A 22733-nucleotide genomic window follows, 5' to 3' on the forward strand; every position below is an offset into this window, starting at 1 on the left:
CGAAGAGAAAATATATAACAGCTCTATTTTGCCGGTATTCGCCCATGGACCAGAAACTTGGAGGCTATCGAAAAGGCTTAAACGTAGGTTTAAAAGTAGGCTCCTGTGGGCCGGCTGGTGGCAGAGGTAGGAAGGAGTTATACATCGGTCGGCTCCTCCATGTCTCTTCCTCTGTGCTGAGCCATCGCTTGCAGGGTCGCCCGCGGTGGTCGCTGCGTCCTCTTTAGGCGGTGGGTTTTGACCTCGCTTTTTTCAATCTCTGCCGGCACTCCCTGGATACGGTGCGGTGTGCCTCGCCGCATATTACGCACTTGGGCGCGCACACGTGGTCGTCGGGCGGGTTCTGTAGTCCGCCCAATCCGCCCACAATAATGCTCGGCGTGGGGCACACGTCGGAGCGGTGTCCTTGCTGGAAGCAGACAGGTCGGAAACAGGGACGAGTTGACTCGCAGCCCACTCCGCAATTTGCACTTTCACGCTCAGGGAAAACATTTTCTGCGAGGGATAACACAAGTGGGAACCGGTTAACTATTCGTGTGGTCGCGCCTGGCAGGACGCGCCAAGAGAGCTGACTTGATTCACCGCTTTCGGGTGCATGTAAACAACGTTCAAGATTTTTCTGCGTCCACTACATATTACGTGACGCAGCCACGGGACGCTATCAACCTGTCGTCGCAGGTCGGATCGAAAGCAACAGCACGAATTCAGTCCGCTGGTTTCGATCGATACGAAACGCATTAGGCGACTCGGTGCCATGCGATGTCAGTGCAATTAACCACATTAATACGGCGCACTGCACTTCGACGTCTCGACAATTGCCCGCGTCGCTTCGGGACGTTAAAAAAAATACAACGAAGGCGTGGGAAGCACGCAAGAAGTAAAAAATCGATCTGTAAACAAGCACTGCGGACAATGAAAGTTAGGGCGTGTTCACACAACGGCGACAATCAAAATTCCTCGGCACAGGCCGCTTACCAAGTGACACAAGTGTAGGCTAGCCGCCACCGAGCCTCGACCTTCGTTCGCACGCTCGATCGAAAGCAACTGGCCTGGCGCCGCACAAAGCCCAGTCAGAGTTAGTTTCGCCCACACGGGATGGCGTAATCTGGATTAAGTCAGATAAAGGTGCGTTACTTGTTGTTTCTCTGCTCATGTTATTCGTGCACCATTTCCACGTTTGCCTCGATTACAAGTGTATTAGATAAGTTCAGGCCGTGTACCCTGTTGCCATGCTTATTTTGTCGTGCTTTCGCAACCGTTGTGTTTAGTGCTTTTTTAAATTCTTTTTTGTTGTTTGTTTGCAAGAGAAAACTCTGCTCGATCGACTGAGCGGCTCTGTCGTTTTTTTTTTTATTAATATTGACATGAACAAGGAAGGACGTACAGGTTGATGCGGCGTAGCGGCACCGGCTACTCGTTTTCGCCAATTCATAGAAGCCACTTGGTCTGACGATAAATAGTGCAACATAACACAACACAAGCACAAAACAGTACTCGACACACAGAACAAAGTACAAGCGTATAAACTTGGGCCAGTCGGTAACTATAATCTATGGTATGTGAGGTAGCGCAAAATTGGACAAGAGACATAGAAAGACGCACACAGCGCAAGCGCCTGTGTTGTGTGCACTCTAAAAAAAAAAGGTGTGATCTTAGTCTTTTTGGGGGGTAAAACACTTGTCGCTGAGCTGACACCTTTTTGGGGGTAAGGTTACGCTGTTTCTTGGAGACTAAGTATTTATGCTCTTGCACATAGAGTAATGTTACGCTCTAATAGCCTAAACTTGCACTGACATAAGAAGAGTAACTTTAAACCAGTTAGGTATAACATTACGCCTTTCTAAAAGGGGTAAGTGTTAGTCTGAGGAAAGCATAAACATATCCTAGCATGCAAGGTGCAAGTTTGCACCTTTAACAGGTAAATTTATGCTATGTCTAGAAGTGCAAAGTTACTTTGTCAAAGACTAAACTTATACTGTTATAAACAGAGCAAAGTTTGCACCCCTGTGGTGCAAGCTTATACCCTTACATGATGGATAAAGTTACCCTTCTAGTGGTACAAAGTAATGCCCTTCTGCAAAGGGTATCTATGCACTACTCGGTAGTGTATTTACACTGTCCACACAAGAACATTATTACCCTTCTGTAGCATAAACCTGCCCACTGAATGCAGGACTAAAGTTGACCTATATGGTATAAGCCATAGTCTTTCTGGAAGTGCAGGCAGTGTCAAAATGTTGCGACGAATGTTTCATGTGAGATGGTCTGTGTCATCTTGTGTTCAGGTGCAGGTACTACTGCAGAATGCACGCAAAGAATTCATACCATCATATTTACATACCGTCATATTTATTTTGCCACATGCTACACCATATTACAGCAGTGACCCTGGCAGTCTTCTTCATACAGGTGGGGGCAGTATGTACCATGTATTTGACCTGCAGAGAGAAGAAAACATATAACGTTTTGCAATGACAAAGCTCAGAACGACGTGACCATGGGCTTAGTTAATTCAGATCTAAAAGTGTAAACCACACAAACGGCAGGGATAAAGGGAGATGCATGAAAACAATGCCACAAGTGCAGGCTTCTGTTTATTAATGAGAACCAAAATCAGCAAAGATATGCAGGAAAAACAAAACATGTCCTAAATGACAGCTACTTAATCATTCACATATGCTGACATAATCACAAGCACACTGGCTTCTCAGGAAAAATCCAGAATATTGTGCCCAGCTGCACGGTCAGGCTGTAGGCATCCCGGATGCCAGACTAATGAGAGGGTCATATCAAGAAACAAAAACACGTGCATGAAATGGACGCTACTAAAAGGTGATAATATGAAATGCCGTTTCTTGTGTGTTTAGTTATCCATATCTATAGCGGTTAAGGTTTCATGCAGCCCTTGCTAACAATATGGCTCTGGTCTCTGATGCCATTATATGTTTTGTTGCCCAAACAGCAAATTTTCTTCCTAAAAGGGAAGCGTAGGTGATTATCTGAGCATCAATGAGTGATGCTTCCAACTGTAATTTTCCCTGTATATATTGCCTGTGAATTCATTTCCAATTAGCAACAGCAGGAAGCTTGTGCCTGTGATGGCATTTCTGGGTGCATTCCATTGTCACAGCCTTTCGATACAGTTTAAATACCTGGTGAAAGGCCCATGCACAAAGGCTATGCCCTATAAATTTTAGTGTACCGCTCCTGGAAAACAAGGAAAAGCTTTGGGCTAAATGTGAAATAATAGCAACGGCAACTTACACATCTAAAGAGTTGTCTCCACTCATGAGGTAACGTCATACCGAAAATATTATTTGGACCACATTATAATAAAGGTACCTTTTATTCACGTTCATAGCCTGTTTCATACTACACCTCTACATTACGCCTGTGCAAAAGGCTTTGGTCATGGACCGGCCTTCACTGACAGACTACATTAACTACACAAGCATCATAGAACAGTTTCCTTCTAAAACACTATTTTTGCTTGAGCAAATTACAAATCTCGTCTTTCTATTTAGACAGTGCTGCTTCATCCAATGCTTGCAGCATATGCAGCAGCAGTAATTCTCATGGATTACATTTTGCCGGCACTGTAGAATGCAACCTTTCTACATCTTTTCAGATGCTTAGCATAATGAAATTGTAAACACTGACTGACAGCAAGCAAGAATGGCTATTAAAACAGTTGCCTTCTATATCTGATGTCACGTGCAGGGCACGTGAGCTTAACTAAATTATAAGTTCACTCCAATGTGAAATAAAACTAATATGGGTTCACGTGAGTTATTGGAAATTATTCACATCAGTGAATAGCACCTTCCTACTCAAAAAGAAAGTGTGAACAGTGCAAAGAAGATGAACAGCCTCACATAGCTTCATATCACATTAAGCTCTACATGCATAAACGGTGCTACTCATATTAGCTTGGTAGCATGCCACCCTGCCAAGCATTACCATAACTCTGCTTCATTTTTTTCTGACTTCTCCAGCAACATGAATTGTGGGCAGCGCCTCTCAAACTAATTCAATATGAAATCTTTTGTTGAAGTTCAGCCTACTTTTGCAGAAAAAAAAACTGCGTTTATACTTCACGCAATAAAAAGTGGTCACAATTATTCAAACCATTATCCAAAAATTCTTTCGGAACTAAGTCCTCGAAAACACTGAGAAGCTCCAAAATCTCTTTAATAGAATGGCTGTAGCTGCACAACATAGCATACTATGTTCATGGATGGACATCAAGTGATGATAAACTTGCAACAATGTCCCAATTACATAAAAACATACATACCACACAAATCTAGTCCCGACCACTTGTACGGTTTTGAAGAATCCAGGCTGAACTCCGGTGCTAGGAGTGACAATGGTTGTGCACCTTTTCAACCCTCCTTTTCCCAAGTGCACTGCAATAGAGGCGTCATTAATAGCATTAGTGTAATGGTTAGTCATAACTTATATGCTCATTAAACCACGTAATGGCAGCACACATGCTCAAAAAACTACAGGAATATTTTGAAAATGAGAAACAACTTTTTATTCCAAATTTTATCCATTACAGCACTTGGCACATATTTATAAGAGGCATAATTGACGCAATGCACTGGCACAGTAAGCCTACACAAACTTCTACAGCACAATGGCCTATTACCAGTGAATTGTCACTAAGTGCCTAACATAATTAACATATTTTCTAACAGCCACTGTAGAAAGAAGAAAAAACTATACTGTTACGAGATTGACAGTATTCATTACAGAATTTTTTTTTTCGTCGACAGATTACCGCAGTGCAACGAAAATCCTTATTGTTCATAACAGAAAAGCTTAGAGACTAGCGTATTCTTCTATTCAATCTCTTAGAGTGACATCAAACCTAAAGTCTCACTCTTTCACAAAAGAATACCAGAGCACAAAAAGAGGTGACTAGACTGTATGCTTTTGTGAGCTAATGTTTGGCCACCAACTACCCCCGACCTTTTCGCTTGTAAAAATAACTAAACAAGTTCACTTTTCTCTATTAGTTCTCAGCCGGAGTGAAGAGCCAGTTACATATCAACTTAACACCATTAGCACCCGCATCTTGTCATTCAAATGCAGTTAAACTGCTGGCATAATAAGTCACTCTCTGGGCTAGCAAAAATATTGCAAGGAAGCGCAGAGCACAAATGAGCTGCTAATTTCTTGCCTATGAATAAATAAATTTCACATTTACTGTTTTATCGTTTGCTTGCAACTCCGTAGTAAAGAAAAAAAAATTGACGTCGTCCATTCGCAAAAAAAAAAAAAAGCGGCCTGGCAGGAGGAGTTGCCTTGTAGCGCTAAAATTATAAAGGGATTATTGTCCAATAAGCATCACATACAGTGCTGCGGTAGACGTGAGCACTGCGCGCAGTACGTGCCACAGAAGCGCGCACACTAATTTACTCGCCCCTTTCTGAACGGAGACTGCGGTTTGGACTTACCTGACCGAATGGTGGTGAGCAGGGACAAACACTTTGCGTTGAAGAGACGACCGGCAATGTTCTTTCGCACAGCAGACGAAGGATCAGTGCCTGCAGCGAAAGAAAGCATGAGAAAGACGCCTGCAGATTGCGCCGCTGCGATCGTGTATTGTACTACACGATAGGCTCCCTCCGGCCGCACGCGTCCGGCTCTAAACAAGAAATAGCAACAAGTAGCGGCTCGCGCACACAATCCATGATAAAAACTCTGTACTGAACACACCATAATTTGATGGCAGGAAACAACCCGTATGACAAAACGAAAAGGTCACTTACTTGTACGGTTGAAATTGGGCGCAAAGAATCCGTACGATGAGCTGCGCCGCGACGATCTGGCGTGCGTTGTTTCTTTCAGACGTTGACTCTTTCACGAAGATGTCGCCCACTGCAGCGTCACACATCGATGAAGCTTGCACGATGAAGTAATCGCTGAACAGAACCGACCACGAATCGCACACAGGCCCGTACAACAACACGAAAAGAGGAATGGGCGCCGCGACATGCACGCACGGGCACGGCACCCCGTACACAAGCGCGGTAAACAGCGGCTTCTTCTTCGACTCCAGGAGAGCAGCCAATCCAAATAGACAGGCACGTGACCTGTAGAGAGAGAGAAGGGAGAAACTACAAACCATTGCCAGCCATTGCTTCCAAAGCTTGCTTCGTGCCTTTCTTTCGTTCCGCCGGACCCCGCGCTTCCCCTCTTTTCGTTTTCTCCGCTGACTGAAAGAACGTCTGCGTTCCCAGTAGTGTCCCAAGGTCAAGCCGCCCGCGTGCGGGCGACAACCTTCGGTCCTTGCAATGTGCTGGTAGCTTGCATGCGCCTCTCTGCCCATGTGACACGTATTTTTCGGCGCTTTCGGCGTGCGCACAACTCTTCCGTTATCGGAGACATCGAGCGGGGCGAGACTCGTCCTGTCAGTCCTTGCAGTATCCGTTTGAAGCTTTTAATGCAGCCAGCTATTACGCAGTATGAATTACGCAGATGCTGCCGTGAATGTGTGGCGTATGCAACAGAATAGTTTTCAGATCAGCTGCAGCTTAAAGTTGCGAGCATCACTCGGAAGTTCTCGTCAGCTCTCATTTACTACCGCGTACAGGAGGCACTGCGAAATATGTATCAATAAACTGCCCTTCCTGTACTTCTAAATAATTCATAGAACTGGCTAAAAAAGTGATGTGAATGCTGCAGCATTATTGATCCCATGTCAGATACAGTAACAGTTTTAAATACTGATACTGCCGCGTGGTATTGCTGCGAGAAATTTCAACATTCTTTTGTGCTTATGGGGCCGCACGTGTGAGCAGAATCCGAAGAAAGCAAAAAAACAGCTCTGTTCAAGAATAGTTTAGCTCAAGCGAAATAGATACAGCTGTAGAAATATGGATTTAATAAAGCCGCATCGAGTGATCAGAAGTGTCAGGCAAATAAAGGGGATTCACAACATTTGAACATTTGAAGAAGATGGCGCAGAAGAGGGCTTCAAACGACAGTCGACCACTGCTGATGCAGCAGTTCTCACCTCTCATCGTTGCAGTGTTCGCGAAGTTATCAAAATATTTTCAAAATGAGTCAACAGAGCAGAAATGGAGCACTGCCAGCGCTATGCCAGCAACCGACTGGCTATTCGGGTGATTCCGTCTATTATACGCGCTTTCATTTTATTCAATATAGGCAGTTGCCACCGCTGAATTTATGCTTCTGTTGGTTCGTCAGTGCGATACAATGTGTCCTTTAGCCCAGTTTTATTTGTGCGTACAAGATAAAAGTCTCAGCCATCCGAAGCAACTTACGATGATGAAGGAAAACCTGAAGGTTCATACGCCGTAGTTTCATTTATTTTCGAGCTTGGGTCTTCGGGTTGCGTCTATCCAGTGCAATGTACTGTTTAGTGCTTATCATTAGCCTCTAAAAGAAAGAGTTATTTCCTCACGCATGAACTATTCCATAAGAATTCACAATGCACTGCCGCAATATAAGCGCCTTGATTACTGTTTCCTCTGGCACCCGGTTTGTTGCGGAATTCGATGCTTCCATAGCGCTACAGTTCGAAAAACAAAATTGGAGGCAGTCAACTTCATTTCTGACTATTAGTACTACTTGACTGCATTAAAGCTGCGCGAAACAACCTAAAAGCTAAAAGTTACGTACACGTACACTGAGTTTAATCTAATTTCTGCTCTTGTAGGCGTGCAGCACAATTTCATCCGCAAGAGAGGTTCGAATAGACTTAAATCGAGTTGGTCCGCTTCCTGTTTATCAATTTAAAATAAGCTGAAATTGAACTGCTTCTATGTGCAACACTTGTACGCACCAAAACATGTCGGGAAATGCAGCTATCTCGAAAACTGATTACTATGGGTTTCGCTATCTTGTGCCGAGAGAAAGGATCCGTACACTTGTTGGAAAGGAAACGTAGAAATGTCTTTTACGCTGCGTTGAGGAGTTTCCGAGCAGATGTACAAATGCTGGTGATCTCATAGTAGACCAGCAAAAGTGCGACTCTGAGGCCTGGCTAGTGTCTTGGTAAAAGTGCTGTAAACAAAAAGTGCCTATATATATGGAATGTTCAGGCCACGTTCACAACTCAGTTCAGCTGCAGAACTATTCCTTCCCTAGATTCTTGCATTTTTGTTTTTCAGCGTTGTCAGTATTATTGGTGAAGATCACGCATTTATCAGCGAGTAGGGCTCTTTTTTGTTGTTGAAATGGAGCAGAAATATGAGAGTGCAATTTATTCGGGATTTGAGTTACATTGCATCTTCAGCTAACATAAAATTACTGCGTCAACAATCTCGCTCGTTCGTCCGATTTTGATTTATTAACTTGTATGCATGTTCAACCTGAACCTTTTCCGTTATTCGTCTGTTATTTGCTCAGGAACATGTGCCACAACGAGGGTTATTCGAAAAGCAGTGCACGTTATTCGAAATTGTACGGAGGGAATTAAGCGCCGTGGTGTTTATCGTACGCTATTAGAAAATGAAGAACAGCGTAGACTAATAGTGCTTACGCTGGCTGTGAAGCAAAACTGTTCCTTTTAAAGCTTTTATTACCGCTTTAATAAGAGCTTAACCACAAGCCGAAATTGTAAGCGCAATAATTTTCATGCCTCTGGTGTGTTGAAGAGCTAAACTGCTGATTTCGTTCAGAGCTGCGATTGGTCAGAGGAGTAACATAGCACCGATCATGCCATCTGTCTTTGCTGACTTACTTCTTTTTTAACGTGATATCGAATCATGAGTATGAAAGCACATGCACCGAATATTAGTGATTATTTTGGCCGTTAGCAACCAAGAGAATGTTTGCATGCGTGATGGTTCTCGTGGCCGATCGCGGCCAATGCACCTTTTTTCAGTAACGTTCTGTGCATCCGCCAAGCCGCAGGGACCGCAGCTTCGCAGGGGGGCGCTGCGGACACCACTGAAAAGCGCCCTCTCCGGCCGACTCCGCACTATTGTCCGGGCAAACCGGTCTCCCTCCCATTGAGTAGCTGCGCGAGCAGCGCGCTTTCTCCTGAAAAAAAGCCAGTTCTGCACGTACTTTGCACGTGTTGGCCAGCCTGCAAATCTCTTTGTGCAGTCGCGAGCTTTTTCCCTCGTGCTTGAACGCTGACGAGCTTCAGAGGATTAGCAAAATGTACAGGGGCGCTAGAAAAAAATGCGGACTGCACGGCGCCCACGCGCTGCGCAGTCGGAATTTATCTTCAATGCGTTTTTATCTCGGTAGTAACAAAAAGACGCTAGAGTGGTACATTTATGTATCACGGATGTCTCCAGCGTATTTGTGTTGCGAGCCAAGTATAAGCGTGACGAAAATAAATTCCAACAGCGGAGCGCCTAGGCACTGCGCTGTTCGCATTTGTTTCTGTCGCGGCAGTACGCTCTCAGATAGTGGACAGTGAATTTTTTTTTTCGCTGCGCAAACTTGAATGAACTTCTAGTGGATCAGGCCCACTACGTGAAGCAGATTGTTGACGAAAAAGCCGGTACCGTAACGGCGAAATGTGTATCGCAAGTAAATGACGAGGTCATTTAAGACGTGGAATTCGAGGTAAATACCCTTTTTTTTTTTGGCGCAGCCATCTTCGCAAGATGCTTAATTTCGTTGGGTGGCTGAGCAGTTAGATGCATGCAGGTTTGTTGGCCAAATAATAAGGAATTTGTTACGTGTTTCGCTGAAAAATAATGGAAATAATTTTTATTTTAACTTAAAAGAAAGTGGCCTTAAGGCGACACGCGAGGCTGAGGAGAAAAACGAAAACACTCACGAAATGCGCCTACCAGCTCCTTGCTATATACGGCAAAGAGAAAAAAAATGCTCTAGTTTGGTCACTCGCTACAACGGAGATAAGCGGTTGGTATATTTATTTTAATGCCTATTACAGCGCACGCGCATCCCCAATTTATTTGCAGAGCCATCGCTCATATGCAAACGCTCATTCATGTGCAAGCAAACATTTTGATTATTTTTGTTTTTAGAAATTTTTTACATGTAAAGCAACTTCGAAAATTGAGCCAGGCGTCACAAGTCGGAACATTGAGGCGATCACTGACCTTGCCTCACACGCGTCTGCATAATGCCGCTAGCTGTTGTCAGTCTCCAAAATAAAAAATGGCAAAAGAAATGAGTTTCGTTAGCGCGAGCTTTACTAAACACTGCATGCTTAGTGAATTACAACAAAAACTGCTCAGAAATAATATTACGCGTGCAACATGCCAAACGTGTTTAGCAACAGGCAAAAGCTTACTTCACCTTGCCCATAGCAGTTATCGAGGCCTGCCGTTTCTCGTTCTCATCCATTTCATACACCGGACAAAAACACTTTTTAATAGGAAAAAGTGTATGAACGCATTTTTTTTTTCATATACTGGAAGATTTCACTATAGCAATCTCCCATCGATAGGCTTGCATTTTTTTTTTTCGTTTTAACGTTTTTCCTATCGTCAACTGCTCGATACGAGCGATGAAAAATATTTAAGATTTTGCTGCATATAGAAAGGGTGGACCATTACCTTCAATATTTCCGTTACTGTACGTTACAATTTTCCAATATTAAATTTTTCCCCCCAAGAATGTAGGACATCTCCAGGAAATCTGTAGAATTCCACGGGCAGTCCTTGGCCGTCGATGTTCAGAGAACTATTGTGACAGCCCCAGACACAACAAGTTTCTCCACTCTTAGAACGTCGCGGAATTCACAGCGAGCGGCAACAACACTTTTGTGCGCCCGCGAGCAGGACGGCGCGTGCTCACAATGAAAGAGAGAGTGACAGCTGCGCGAGCAGCACGCGCATACCAGTCGACAGGCTGCTGGCTCAATGCGCTCCGCCCGCGACGCGCCCGGACGGAAACGCCAAAATGACCGGCAGGGGAGAAGTGGCGCTGGTGCAGTGGCAGCAAACTTCAGGTGCGCTTAATGGGCAGAAGATCGCTGTACGTGTTCTTCGAAGAAATAGCTTCTGGTCTCTCGCCGAAGCGAGGAGGCGCGGTCAGTGTCGCCAGCGCGGGTGAAAGGATCAATGCAGTGGGGGAGCGTGAGCCAGCGTAGCTCTTAACTACTGTCCTCAAAATAACCCCGCCACCCCGCTTTCGGGAGAGGGCCATCTTCGAGAGGGAGGGGAGGCGGTGAGGGCTGCATACTTTGCTGTACAGCGTCTTCGCGCAGAGGGAACACAGCTGGTTTGAAGAGTAAAAAAGGGGGTAAGTTTTCTGAAAGAGACTAACGGCCTCCACCACCTCCACACGGGTGTAACGATGCACTCTGCAAAGTGCATCTTTAGTCCATGCGCCTTCAGATAGCATAAGTCGTGAAGATGCACCCTTCTGACACCCTTTTTTCTTAGAGTGTGCGTCTTTCTCTCCGTTTGCCCGTTTTGCCCTACCTCACATACCAAAGTACAAGCGTCCGGAGCAGCAACATTAATGATCGAAAATAAGCGCTGTGAACGTTAAAAGAACGGTACACAACACAATATACATATATAAGAGATACCAATAAGCAGGGATAAATTGAACACAAAATAAGCTCATTTGCAGCACACAGAAAAAGTAAAAAACAACGCTATGGAAGCACTATAAAAAAAAGCTTGTTTTCAACAAGCACACAAAAGCAAAAAGAAATAGATACAGAGAGGGGGGAAAGACAAAGGTGTTAACCAGAAAGGTTTCCGGTTGGCTACCCTGCACTGGGGAAGGGAATGAGGGGATTAAAAAGGGAAGAGAGAAAATAAAATAGACATTGAAGCAGTCACTCAGAGAGAGGTAAGAGCTCTCACACTGCCTAATTAAATACTACAAAACCAGTATTTCCCAAAGATGCCGCTGTCCTGAAGGAATGATATCAACGCCCCGAGTGCTCGATTTTGCAGACTCAGTCCTTTCTAACCCTGGTTGAGACCTCTCCACCTGGCTACGCGGCCAGCACCAACCCGGATTTTCGGTAGCAGCTGTTTCGGAAACGAGCAAGCAGCGAACACGCGTTGTTGTAAAGGCCGGGAAACGTCTCCTTCTCACTCCCGCCTTTATCCCTTCCCTTACGGCGCGATTCGGGTTTCCGCCGAGAGAAGCAAGACAGTTATTGCAACGTTTCCTTTCCTGAAAAATCAATTTCATTTGCGCGTAAACCTACGCCTAACACTCCTTGCATTTAACCCTCAGTTGCTTGACCATCTCAGCCGCACTCGATTATTGCTGCCACAAAATGCTAGAATATCTACAGGCGCAAAAAAAAAACACTTGCAAACATTTTCTCAAGAAAAAGTTCTGCTTACCGGAAATGCTGATCGCCTAGTAAAGGAATAACTATCTTTTTTAAAATCAACCTAAACCTAAACCCACCTTCACACCAAGCCGACGTCACAGCGGCCGCCATTTCGCGGTGTGGGATACTGGACAACAAAACAGCACCCGTAACCTATCTTGAATACTCCCTCTAACTACTCCAGAACGAAGCAGCCGTTCATAATCACAGCTCGCCGCCTACTGGTGTTACCTTAAGCTATTAGGGCCCAATAAAATTCTAACTGAGGGATTTGCTTCATATTTAGCACATAACGCTCTCTATAGACAAAAACAGATTACTTAAACTTCGTTATATCTTCATTCCTTCCGAAGTTACACAGCTGTACTTTCTATAGTACACTGGGTCCTCACCATAGCTCATGTGCCTACTGTGCTGCATTCCTACTTGGTGGCGTGACATTTGTGCGTGTGCGTCATTTCTACGCGGGGTTATATAACACTTTTTGTAGGTCCTCAGGAGTCTTTTCTGGCTATACTGGTACTGCAGTTATTCTCATTTGCGCGGGAATCTTTCTCCTTTTCAAAGAAGCATCGTACGCGGTTGAGCAGGAGTGTCTGCGAACCTCTGGTTGGTGCATGTCAAGGTGTAGGTAATGACGAGAAACGTCCTTACCAAAGCAAAAATAGTCGGCAGGCTCGTCTCTAGCAATGTGGAAGATTGTTCAGGCGTTCACAATTGCAAAGTGGAGCTTTCGTGTCAACAGCCACTTTTTGTCCCTCATGCCTATGTAGTAGCAGTTGACGGCTTGATCCCACAGGTCAACAACACCTGTCATACCTCTGTTGAAAAAAGAAAGGAATTTTTGGTTACAAAAGTCCTGTTAACCAGAAAAGATGAAATGGTCAAAAAATATTAAAACCACCTCATGCAACCAGAGGACAACACGTGCTTAGAAAAGTTTATTTTCCGAACTCAAGGACTCTCCCCAGTAGTTTGGAAATGATAACAGTAACCGTCTGCTCAGGCAGAACATCCAGTTATTATAATCAAACCTTGATAATATTCAATTTAAATCAGACCATCGTCATATTCAGGTTAGCTAGTGACAAGTACAGCAGTGTCTGAGGCCTCGCTGAGCAGTGAGGTGTTTTTTTTTCTAATGAATTGCAAGGAATCATAAGATTTATGACCTGGAATAAATAGGCGCCGTTGCACACACAGGAAGATCAAGCGCTACAGTTCGTGGGAAACAAACATAGAGAAGTTTCACCTTGGAAAGAAGACATACTGTCAAGAGAGAGAGAGAGAGAGAAAACTTTATTACAACAGGAATTCGGGGCACGCCCCAGGGTTTCCGCACGACCCCACTCCACTCAAGTGTTTATGTTCCTAAGGTCCATAACACTGGCAGCCCGGCCGGTGGCGATGGTCTGCACGGCCGGGTCCTCCGAGCGCAGCAGGGTCTCCCAGTCCTCCCAGGTCTTGAGGTTCTCTAGGTCCCGCGGGGGAGGATCCGCCGGGCAGAGGGAAAGGATGTGGAGGGAAGAAGCGAAGGGTTCTGGGCACAGGGTGCATGCCGGAGTAGGGAAGGAATCCCTCCTTCCCTAGTGGGTGGGCTAGGGTAAGGGGCGAGGGGAGAGTGTGTGCAAGGTCAATTCAAATAGGTCGCGAAGCCGGAGCTTGATTGCGGTCCAGAACCAAGTGCTAGCGAGCGACATCAAATTAGTGGTGGAACTAAAGCGCCAAAATGAAATGAGTGGACAAACGACTAGAAGAGGAAAATAATTAGGACATATTTTGTGTTTCAAAAGCATTCAAAAACAATTGCAGTGATTCCTTTTTGAAATGTTTAGTTGTGTGCATTTTGTTAGAAAGTATAGCGCTTGCTTTGTAAAAATTTTATGACAGCGTTCGCTCAGAGCAGCGGCAATGGCAGCGGGACGATGCCAAGGTTGACGGTGCTCTGATGTCATACCCTTGTCATATCTTTTATGCGAAGCATATTACAAGAGGTACACTACAGCCCTTCGCCGTGGTTACGCGCCGTGCACACCACGTGACATACCACGTGACACATGACGTCACGACAGAGGAAGACGGAGGTGCACTAGAGCCCTTCGCCGTGGTTATGCGCCTGCACACCACGTGGTACAGTGACATCACACCACGTGACATACCACGTGACACATGACGTCACGACAGAGGAAGATGAGGGTCCACCTCGCGCTGTCGCTGTGGTTGCACGCCGTGCAGACCACGTGGTACAGTGACGGCACACCACGTGACACATGACGTCACGACAGATCGCCGTCACGCGCTGGGAGAGGGGGAGCGATGCCATCGCACAGACACCGCAATGTCCTCGAGCGGCATTCCCGCGCATTTCGAACGCGCGTTCACACTCGGTGTAGGTGAAACGCTCGCTCCAGCGGGCAGGCGGACGCGGCTTCCGTGGCAATCCAGGCGCCCACCCAACGCGCGTCTCGGGGTTAGTCGGCGTTCCGCTGTAGCCATGCCATTGTCTTCCCCCACGCCGAAGGCTTCTAGTGGTTGTATTAAAATGACCAAGTATTCAACCAAGGAAAGCCATGTATTACCAAGCCTAGCCATCAATATGCTTCGCATCTGACCAGGGTTAACCAAGTTAAGCCTCAGCCATTTTTCACCATTATGCTCGCTTTTGTTTGAAACTCGATGCTGCTAGCGCTACTTTTTCCTCGTTGCTTGTTGCTCGAGTTCTTGGTGTGCATCGTTCGTGTACAGTTTCCGCTTTTCCCTTTAACCAGCGCTTCTGTGTAGTTTCGTTCAGTTGGGTGCGGTTCTGTCACTTTTGCCCCAAAAGGGCACCGTCTGTGGCCATGGGGGCCCCCGTACGCAAAAAAGAGGTGTGCGGTTGCACGATGTGCGAGCGATAACCTGTCTGGCGGCGTCACTTTTCATCGCTTTCCTGACATTCAGCGCGACAGCTGAGGCGAGGACGAAGGAAAAAGGCACAACGAGAACTGACTACCTAAAAATAGCGTTGGTGGTCGGCACACGTCGTGTCTTGTTTCTTCGTTCTCGTGTCGCGCTGAAGCGTCGCGGCGTTCAGCAGTTTATTTTTCCCGCCAAGCATCACGTGACGCTGACGTCACTAAAACACGTGATTTTAACGTCGCGTTTTTGTTTCAATTATGACGTCACTTTTTAGTTGTCCACGCATTTCGAAGACGGCGCTGGCTGCGCACCATGAGCCGCCATGTTTTGAACGTATGGGCTTCTATGCAGACTACCCTACCATAGTACATCTACCTTTGTGTGTGTCTGTAATCTGCGCCACAGTGTTGCGTGTGTTATCTAGGGAGGGGTGGGGGGTAGAGCTGGCGTGAGGCTCTGTATTCCTGCGTCAGCTCACTGAATGAGTGCATGCGCTCCTTCGTGAGGAAAGGCGACATCTCGCATGACCTTTCAAGCACGCTGGGCGCTAACCGGTTGATGTCAGAAAAGTTCTTTCTTTGGATTCAAGTACGAGGTCGATCCCAAACGGGCCAGACCTTCCAAAAATTGGCCTACAGGCTCATTTGAGGGCCCCTTCCCACGGTAATCTTTAGTAAAAGGCGAAAGATTAATACGTGGGCTGAGAAGGGGCCTGAGCGATGACTACCGATGCCGGCCGGTGAACGGCACCCAGGGCGGCCCGGCAAGGAGAGCAAGTGATGCAGCTTGTGGTGGACAAAATTTCTACGTAAGGCATCAGCACCCGCAGCACCGGCTCCATCCACCAGACCGGAGAGATATCGGATCGCGACTCTCTTAAACAACGTGCGACGACGGACCCGTCTGTAGGCTTCAGTGTACAGTTTTCATACGTGTAACTGCGAACAAAACCGAGCCCATTCGAGACGGGGGAGAAGGATGGGGAGAAAGAGAGTGAAAACGAGGGGAAAACGCAGCCTACTGCCTCCCTTTTGAGGGTAGGGCTGACGGAGTCTCCAGCGTGGCTGCACAAAAGGCGGTGAAAAGAGGGGGCAGCGCACCCCTCTTCTCTAATAGGTGTGGCCACAGCCACGTGGCGGCCCTAACACAAGCCACCCCGTCACGCATTTAGCATAGATTTAGCTATGGATGGTCTCGACGAGCGGGCTTCGAGACCGGCCGTGATTTAACGCAGCCGGACACACAAAAATTCTAAAATGGTTTTGAGGTATGGAAATGACGCAGTAACTGATACACATATCTCGGTGGACACCCTAACCGCCCCGTAAGGGAAGGAATAAAGGAGGTAACAAGGAATAAAGAAGAAAGGAAAAAAGAGGTGCCTTAGCGGAGATATCAGGAATAATTTTGACCACCAGGGGATCTTTAATGTGCACTGACATCGCGCAGCGCATGGACGCCTTTGCGTTTAGCTTCCATCGAAACATGGCCACCGCAGCCGGACAGGCTGCGGCAAATACGGTAACACGTTACCACTGCTACCATTGCCAGGCTTCCCAAGCCGCGTTTGCTGTGTAACCGTTACCGTAGTTGCAGTGTTTACTGTACGGTGATGTTAAAACTCGCTTACCAGATTTGTCGAAACAGCATTGCAAATGCTAACGTAGGCTACAAGCAAACACTTTCCGGGACGTTACGCTGTGATAGCATACCGATGCCGTATTAGCGTAGACGTATACCCATGCGTATCTTACCGGACTCCGGCTGCGCACGCGCAGAGGCCCCACCTGGCCCTATACATGCCACTTCGTATGCGCAGTCGGAGTCCGGTAAACCGGCATACGTCTACGCCAACAGAGGCTTTTAGTAGAGCGTACGCAGACATACGCAAAGGCATAGCGAACGCTATAAAATAGCGTCCTTCGTACTGTGCATGCGCCAAACGCTATTCCAAATCGAGGTTTAACGTACAGGGTCGTCCACTCTTAGTTACAATGCGCTAGCGCATGGCCGTGCTCTTTGGAGGGTCACTGCTTTTGAAACGGCTGCGCATCGAAGCGAAGTGGCAGATGACGCGAAGCACCACGTCCAGGTACACCTTCTCCTGCGCCACTTTGCTGCGATGAGCTACTGTGTCGCACGCGGTGGCCCTCTGAAGATTGCGGCCGTGCGCTAGCGCATTCTAACTAAGAGTGGACGACCCTGTACGTTCGCGTTACGTACGTTGTTTTTCAAATTTAGTCTGCGTGCTCGAGCTTACGCTAGGAAAAATAGCGTTGTCAACATGGCGGCGCCCACATCACCTGCTTCGGAGAGAATTCATCAATGCTTTGAGTTTTTAGGCGTATTCGTTGCGTTTAAATAGAACGAATGAGGGATAAACTTGCCCTATTTTCGATTCTGTGCAACGATACTGCCGTTATTAACCCTAACAAACTCCGCCTACTGTGGATGGGCTTTATTTGGATTTTTACGCCGAGGTAGTCATGGTATTGCCAAAGGTAGTCGTTTCGGTGGTAGGCAGAGGGGTCCGAAAGAACTCGACATGATTTTATTGAAAACCTTGCTCGGATCCTTTATCTAAATAAATTAGGCCCTGGCCCAACCGAACTGGCCATGGAACTGTGACGCGTGCCGGCGTTTCGTGTGGGCCGAGTGAGACGCGTGATGTCGCGCCAAGTGACGTCAAGCGTGGCTCTACAAAAGCGAGCACCTGCATGAGCGCCGCGGGAGAACGCATCTCAGCTGTTGCCCAATAAAGTACTACGCAGTGTTCTATCGCTTCTTACTTGCCGGAACCCGCGAACACTACAACTGGCGACGAGGATGGTGGAATCAAGGCAAGACGCAGAAAAGAAGCGCTGAAGCTGGACAACGAAGTACCGCTGCAATAGTCTGAAGAGGATCGCTGGATTCAACCGCACCTACGACGAAAGGCGACAAGACGTCTGAGATGGCAACCTCCAGTCAGATTGGTCAAGTAGAAGCCTTCGACGAAACTGTGAGTGACTGCCCAGGTAGCACACGGCAGCGGGCCAATATTGGAAATCCATTGGCAAAGCGTGGCCCTAACTAGGCCCAGAGTTGCCAGTGAGCATCCGATATTGGTTGTGCCACTCCTTAGCACATCCAACAATGGCCCTGGTTGTCCGTCGCTTTACCAGTATTGGCTGAGCCGTAATTAGATCCTGGCTATCATGGGCCAGGTTAGCCAGGATTGCCCCACTGTTTGCCATTGCTGGCTGTGCCATCACCGAATCGTGGCTATCATGGACCATGTTAGCCAGTGCTGTTCCACTCTTTGCCAGAATTGGCTATGCCATTTCCGGGAGCTGGCTATATTGGCCTAGGATTGCCACCGCTTATCCAGTGTTCAAAGTATACTGGCAAACGTTGGTAAACATTGTGTCATCCATTAAAATGGGTTCAAAATTATTTTTATTGTCGAGTACCATATCGGCAGTTCATAATTTTCGAACGCGCTAAAACATGCGAGTTCAAAGATTTGGTTTTATTTATTATTATATTTTAACCGAACACTTTTGCAGTTTGTGAGCAAAGCTACCCATGATTCCGTTGGAAAAGCAGCACTCTGGTTGCGCAGTGAGCAGCAATAATACGTTTAGGAGAATTGCGATCGAAGTCCTGTTGATCAGAATTAACGTTCTGATTACACCCGAGACGCCTTCAACAAAAATCAAATAAGTTTGACTTGATTAAATTTTTGGAATAAAAAAATCACTTTTTTTTATTCGCTCTAGGAATTCACTGCCGCAGTGCGCAGCTGGTGTCTGCTTCATGGAGATCGCGATACAAACGTAATAGATTAGCGCAAGTGCATTCGCTAAACCGAAATTGTGCTCAGTTTTGGCAACGTCTAGAAACGAAGCAGTCGCCTCGTAATTTCGAATTATGCGTTGCGCTCGTGAAATATTAGGCGGGTGCTTCATAAACGCACGCGGACACGTGCCAAGCGATTCCTACGCTTCCCTACCTCGTGCCCTGTGATCGCGCCTTTCCCGTGTGCTCTGATTTGCTATTTCCTTCCTTTTCTGCAAATCGTAGTGTTGGAAATTGTTGTTTTTGACCATTTTATTCTTCTGTTGCGTAATTTGCATTAGGGGAAATATAGCTCTTGCTCACGTCCTTGCATATTTGCTCGCAAGTTTTTTTTTTCTTTCGAACATGACCTTTATTGATAAAAACCATCGAAAGTAGTTGCGAACCACAATTCAACATGCCTTTGTTTGTTTTTGCTTTTTTTGCGCGAAACTTCCAAACAACAAACAATTTGAGGATTCTTCGACGACCAATGAATAAATGGACTGACAACTGGCGTTAGACGCACGTTAACCTAGCTTGTTTGGCGTATGTACGGTACATGAAACTATGAAAGAGCGCGCATTCTGCTTGGATATTTTTTTGCTTTATGTTTTTTTTATTATGTGGTAACATTTTAAGCTATCTTGAACTAACAGAAGCTACATCATACGGCCCCACAAAATACGCGAGTGTCTGAAGTCGTTTTGGCGAAATTCATCTTGAAGCTCCAAGTTTTTCACTTCAAAATTCTCGGGCTTTTGCTGCAGCTTTGTAGCAATACTTTGACGCTTCCTAGTTTCCCATCCACTTGTTCCTTGTAGGTACTGCCTGTGGCTATGTGACTCGTTCTCCAAACATTCCAAACCCTTTTCACGTGTTTTGGCCCCTTTCCCTCTCTCTTTCAACTCTTCCCATATCTCCCCACCTGGTCTCCCGGCCGCGCCCTTTTTTTAGGTAGCGGGCTAACCCCCCACCCCGCGAAGCGCTTTTTTTTCTTTTTGGTTGTCACTTCCTCAAAGCTATTTTCCCTCGCGCGCAGCTACGCGCTTCGCTGTTCGTGCACCCTTGCACGACCTCCCTTTCTCCACCTTTCAGCTCGAGGACTTTTCTCAGAACCACAAAACCTCCATAAAGGAAAATAACTCTCTCTCCTCCAGCCAACCCCGCACCCCCCCCCCCCATCGTCTCCATTGCTCGTCTTGGAACCGCGCGACGCATCACAATAAGACATTCCTGACTGCTCGGCGGAGCCCAACCACGTGCACAGCCAACGCGACGAAAATGCATGCACACTCGACCTAGCACCGTTCATAGTCTGTGCACGCGAAAAGCCACAGCCACAGATCCGACGCTGTTCGTACCGCCTGCAAGATCTTATTTGTAAGTACTAAAACTCTTTTATCTTGATATACGTCTGGAAGTTAAAGTGATTTTTGTAGTAAATGTTGCTTTGACTACATGCGCCTTTATTTTTTCGGCAGGAAAAGAGATCGAGCCAAAAAGCACGAGGACGACTTCTGTGTACCCACTCTCATTGGGAAATGGCTTGCTTGACGTCCTGCGCAGTGGAATTGTGGCCGAATGGTGAGAATTTAATTTTTCGTCTTTGGTGAGATGAACTCACTAAAGATTCACTACTTTGGCTAACAGCTTGTTTGAACTCATATGACTTGAGATAGGATGCATTCGGGAATATGTCCTTTACCGCTTATGCACGACGGAAATCAGAACCGCTTAATTAATTTCCCACTGCAAACTAGTTGGTAAGGATATGTGTAATACTTCCGTAGTGTTTCTTTTTGCCTTCTACACTTGCAGACTCAATAGAAAATCCGCAACTTCTGGTTAAAGCTTTCGCCCAAGTTCTCTCGCAATTAAAAAGGGCATTACTCTGGACTATCAGACTAGTATTTTTGTGTGGTTTTCAAGTCGCAGTTTCGAATCCAATTACAGCATGCATGCGAAGCGACTAAGGTAAAACAAAGGTGCCTTGAGTTCCTTGCGTTCAGCGTATTTCGCAAAAAATCGCAAGCCTTTTTTTTAACCCCATTAAAAAAAACTAATCAAAAATGTTGTTTTGACGTCCATGTGGAAGAGACGCTACAACCTGTGCATATTTACTTGAATAAAAAATTAGCTCGAAATTTAGAGATACGAGTTATGATATTAAAACGAAAAAATGCATTAATCTGTTTTCAATATCACATTAATTTGCTTATCTCGCTTTGAATATATTTACTGCGAGTGCGACACGAAGCATTAAACTAAATTAAACAGTTTGGTATACAGGAAGTTTAGTAAACTAAATTCCACTTTGTGCAACTAAGTGGTGCTGTTTCTTAAGAATAGATTAAAAATTATCCTGTAAAATATGTTGCTACTGTCTTCAGGATGACTGTGTTTCACAAAATTCGGTGTTATTTAATCATTTTTGTTTTTGTTCTGTGATGGCCATAATTCAACTCACCATATCATCATGCATCTCTTTGCAGGCTTGGCGCTTCGTGAGGCCATCGTGCAAGAGCTGGACGAGGAATTTGTTTGAATGCAGTCCAGCAGCCCTCTTGCAATTGGAGCGCAACGATTACTTCGGATATGACTGATCAGTTCCCTGGAGGACAGCTTCCTTGAGCACTTTATGGATGCTTTAGCCGTGAGGCAGCAGATTGCCGAGATGCTTTGCCCAACCTGATCGGCACGCACCAAACTTGAAAATAAATTGTTTTCCCACAGCCTCTGCCACCATGCTCTTGGGCCCCCTTTCTTTACTCCCCAGGGTGGCTGGTGGTAGCGCAAACCATCCTGTGCGGGCTAAAAGCGTGATTCTTGTAACTCAAAGCAATAAACGGGTCTTTTTTCTGGAATTCTTTCGCACCCTCTATTATGAATATTTGCTAGGTAGAATGGTATGTACATCCATCCACAGTGCCGGTCATTAACGAGTGGGTTAATTGCATGTGCCAGCGTTCGAAAGCTGGATGCCATTATTCGAAAGCTGGAAACCATTATTCGAAAGCTGGATGCCATTATTCGAAAGCTGGAAACCATTATTCGAAAGCTGGCTACCAATGTTTGAACGTTGGCTACCAATGTTTGAAAGCTGGCTACCAATGTTTGAAATATGGATACCAGTATGAGACCTTTGCTGGCCCATGCTGCAGAACGAACATCGGTACTGCGTTGGCCGCTTGATCGTCCGAACATTGGCCCAAAACTGGCATGAAAGTAGGTCCAATGTGTGAAGTGGTAGCGCTCAGCCCAAATGCCAGTGTAGGACCGATGTTCGTGCCAATTTTTGCCAACAGTTGACCGACCTTCGGCCAATGTTGTTGTGCTGCCTGGGTGGCTATCTTACGAAGAACGCCTAATTTCCTTTTTCACGGTGAACAAAGTTCCAGAACACCTCAATGTGCATGCTTTGCTAAGCGTCATTAGGCTGAAGTCATACAGCCTTTTGAAATCTCTGACCGCACCAGATAAGCCGTCAGAAAAGACGTTCAAGGAGCTAACTGAATTTCTTCGCAATCACTTCACCCCGAGAATGTCTGTGATCGGAGAGCGAGCAAAATTTCACAGAAGATGTCAGCTGCAACATGAAAGCATCGCACAGTACGTAGCCGAGCTCAGAAAACTAGCTCAGACCTGTGAATTCGGTGCCTTTTTGGACGAATCACTTCGTGACAGGTTTGTGTGCGGTTTATTCCGCACCGACATTCAGCGATACTTGTTTGCCGAAGACAAAACG

At 46.1% G+C, this 22733-nt stretch overlaps 1 long non-coding RNA gene and 1 other non-coding gene across 2 annotated transcripts; both read right to left on the reverse strand.

Moving 5' to 3' along the window:
* Positions 1 to 2354: 2354 nt before the first annotated feature.
* Positions 2355 to 7790, reverse strand: LOC149362958 (uncharacterized). Its single transcript, XR_016288545.1, has 4 exons — positions 5781 to 7790; positions 5466 to 5555; positions 4298 to 4409; positions 2355 to 2438 (listed from the first exon to the last, which is right to left on the reverse strand). It is a non-coding gene; the product is annotated as an uncharacterized LOC149362958 (long non-coding RNA).
* Positions 7791 to 15763: 7973 nt separating this feature from the next.
* On the reverse strand, positions 15764 to 15886 carry LOC149362959 (U5 spliceosomal RNA). The gene has a single exon (XR_016289283.1). It is a non-coding gene; the product is annotated as a U5 spliceosomal RNA (small nuclear RNA).
* Positions 15887 to 22733: the final 6847 nt, after the last annotated feature.

This window comes from Amblyomma mixtum, chromosome 2 (genome assembly GCF_055824585.1).
Source record: "Amblyomma mixtum isolate Tamu chromosome 2, ASM5582458v1, whole genome shotgun sequence".
In the NCBI taxonomy this organism is placed as follows: Eukaryota; Metazoa; Arthropoda; class Arachnida; order Ixodida; family Ixodidae; genus Amblyomma; species Amblyomma mixtum.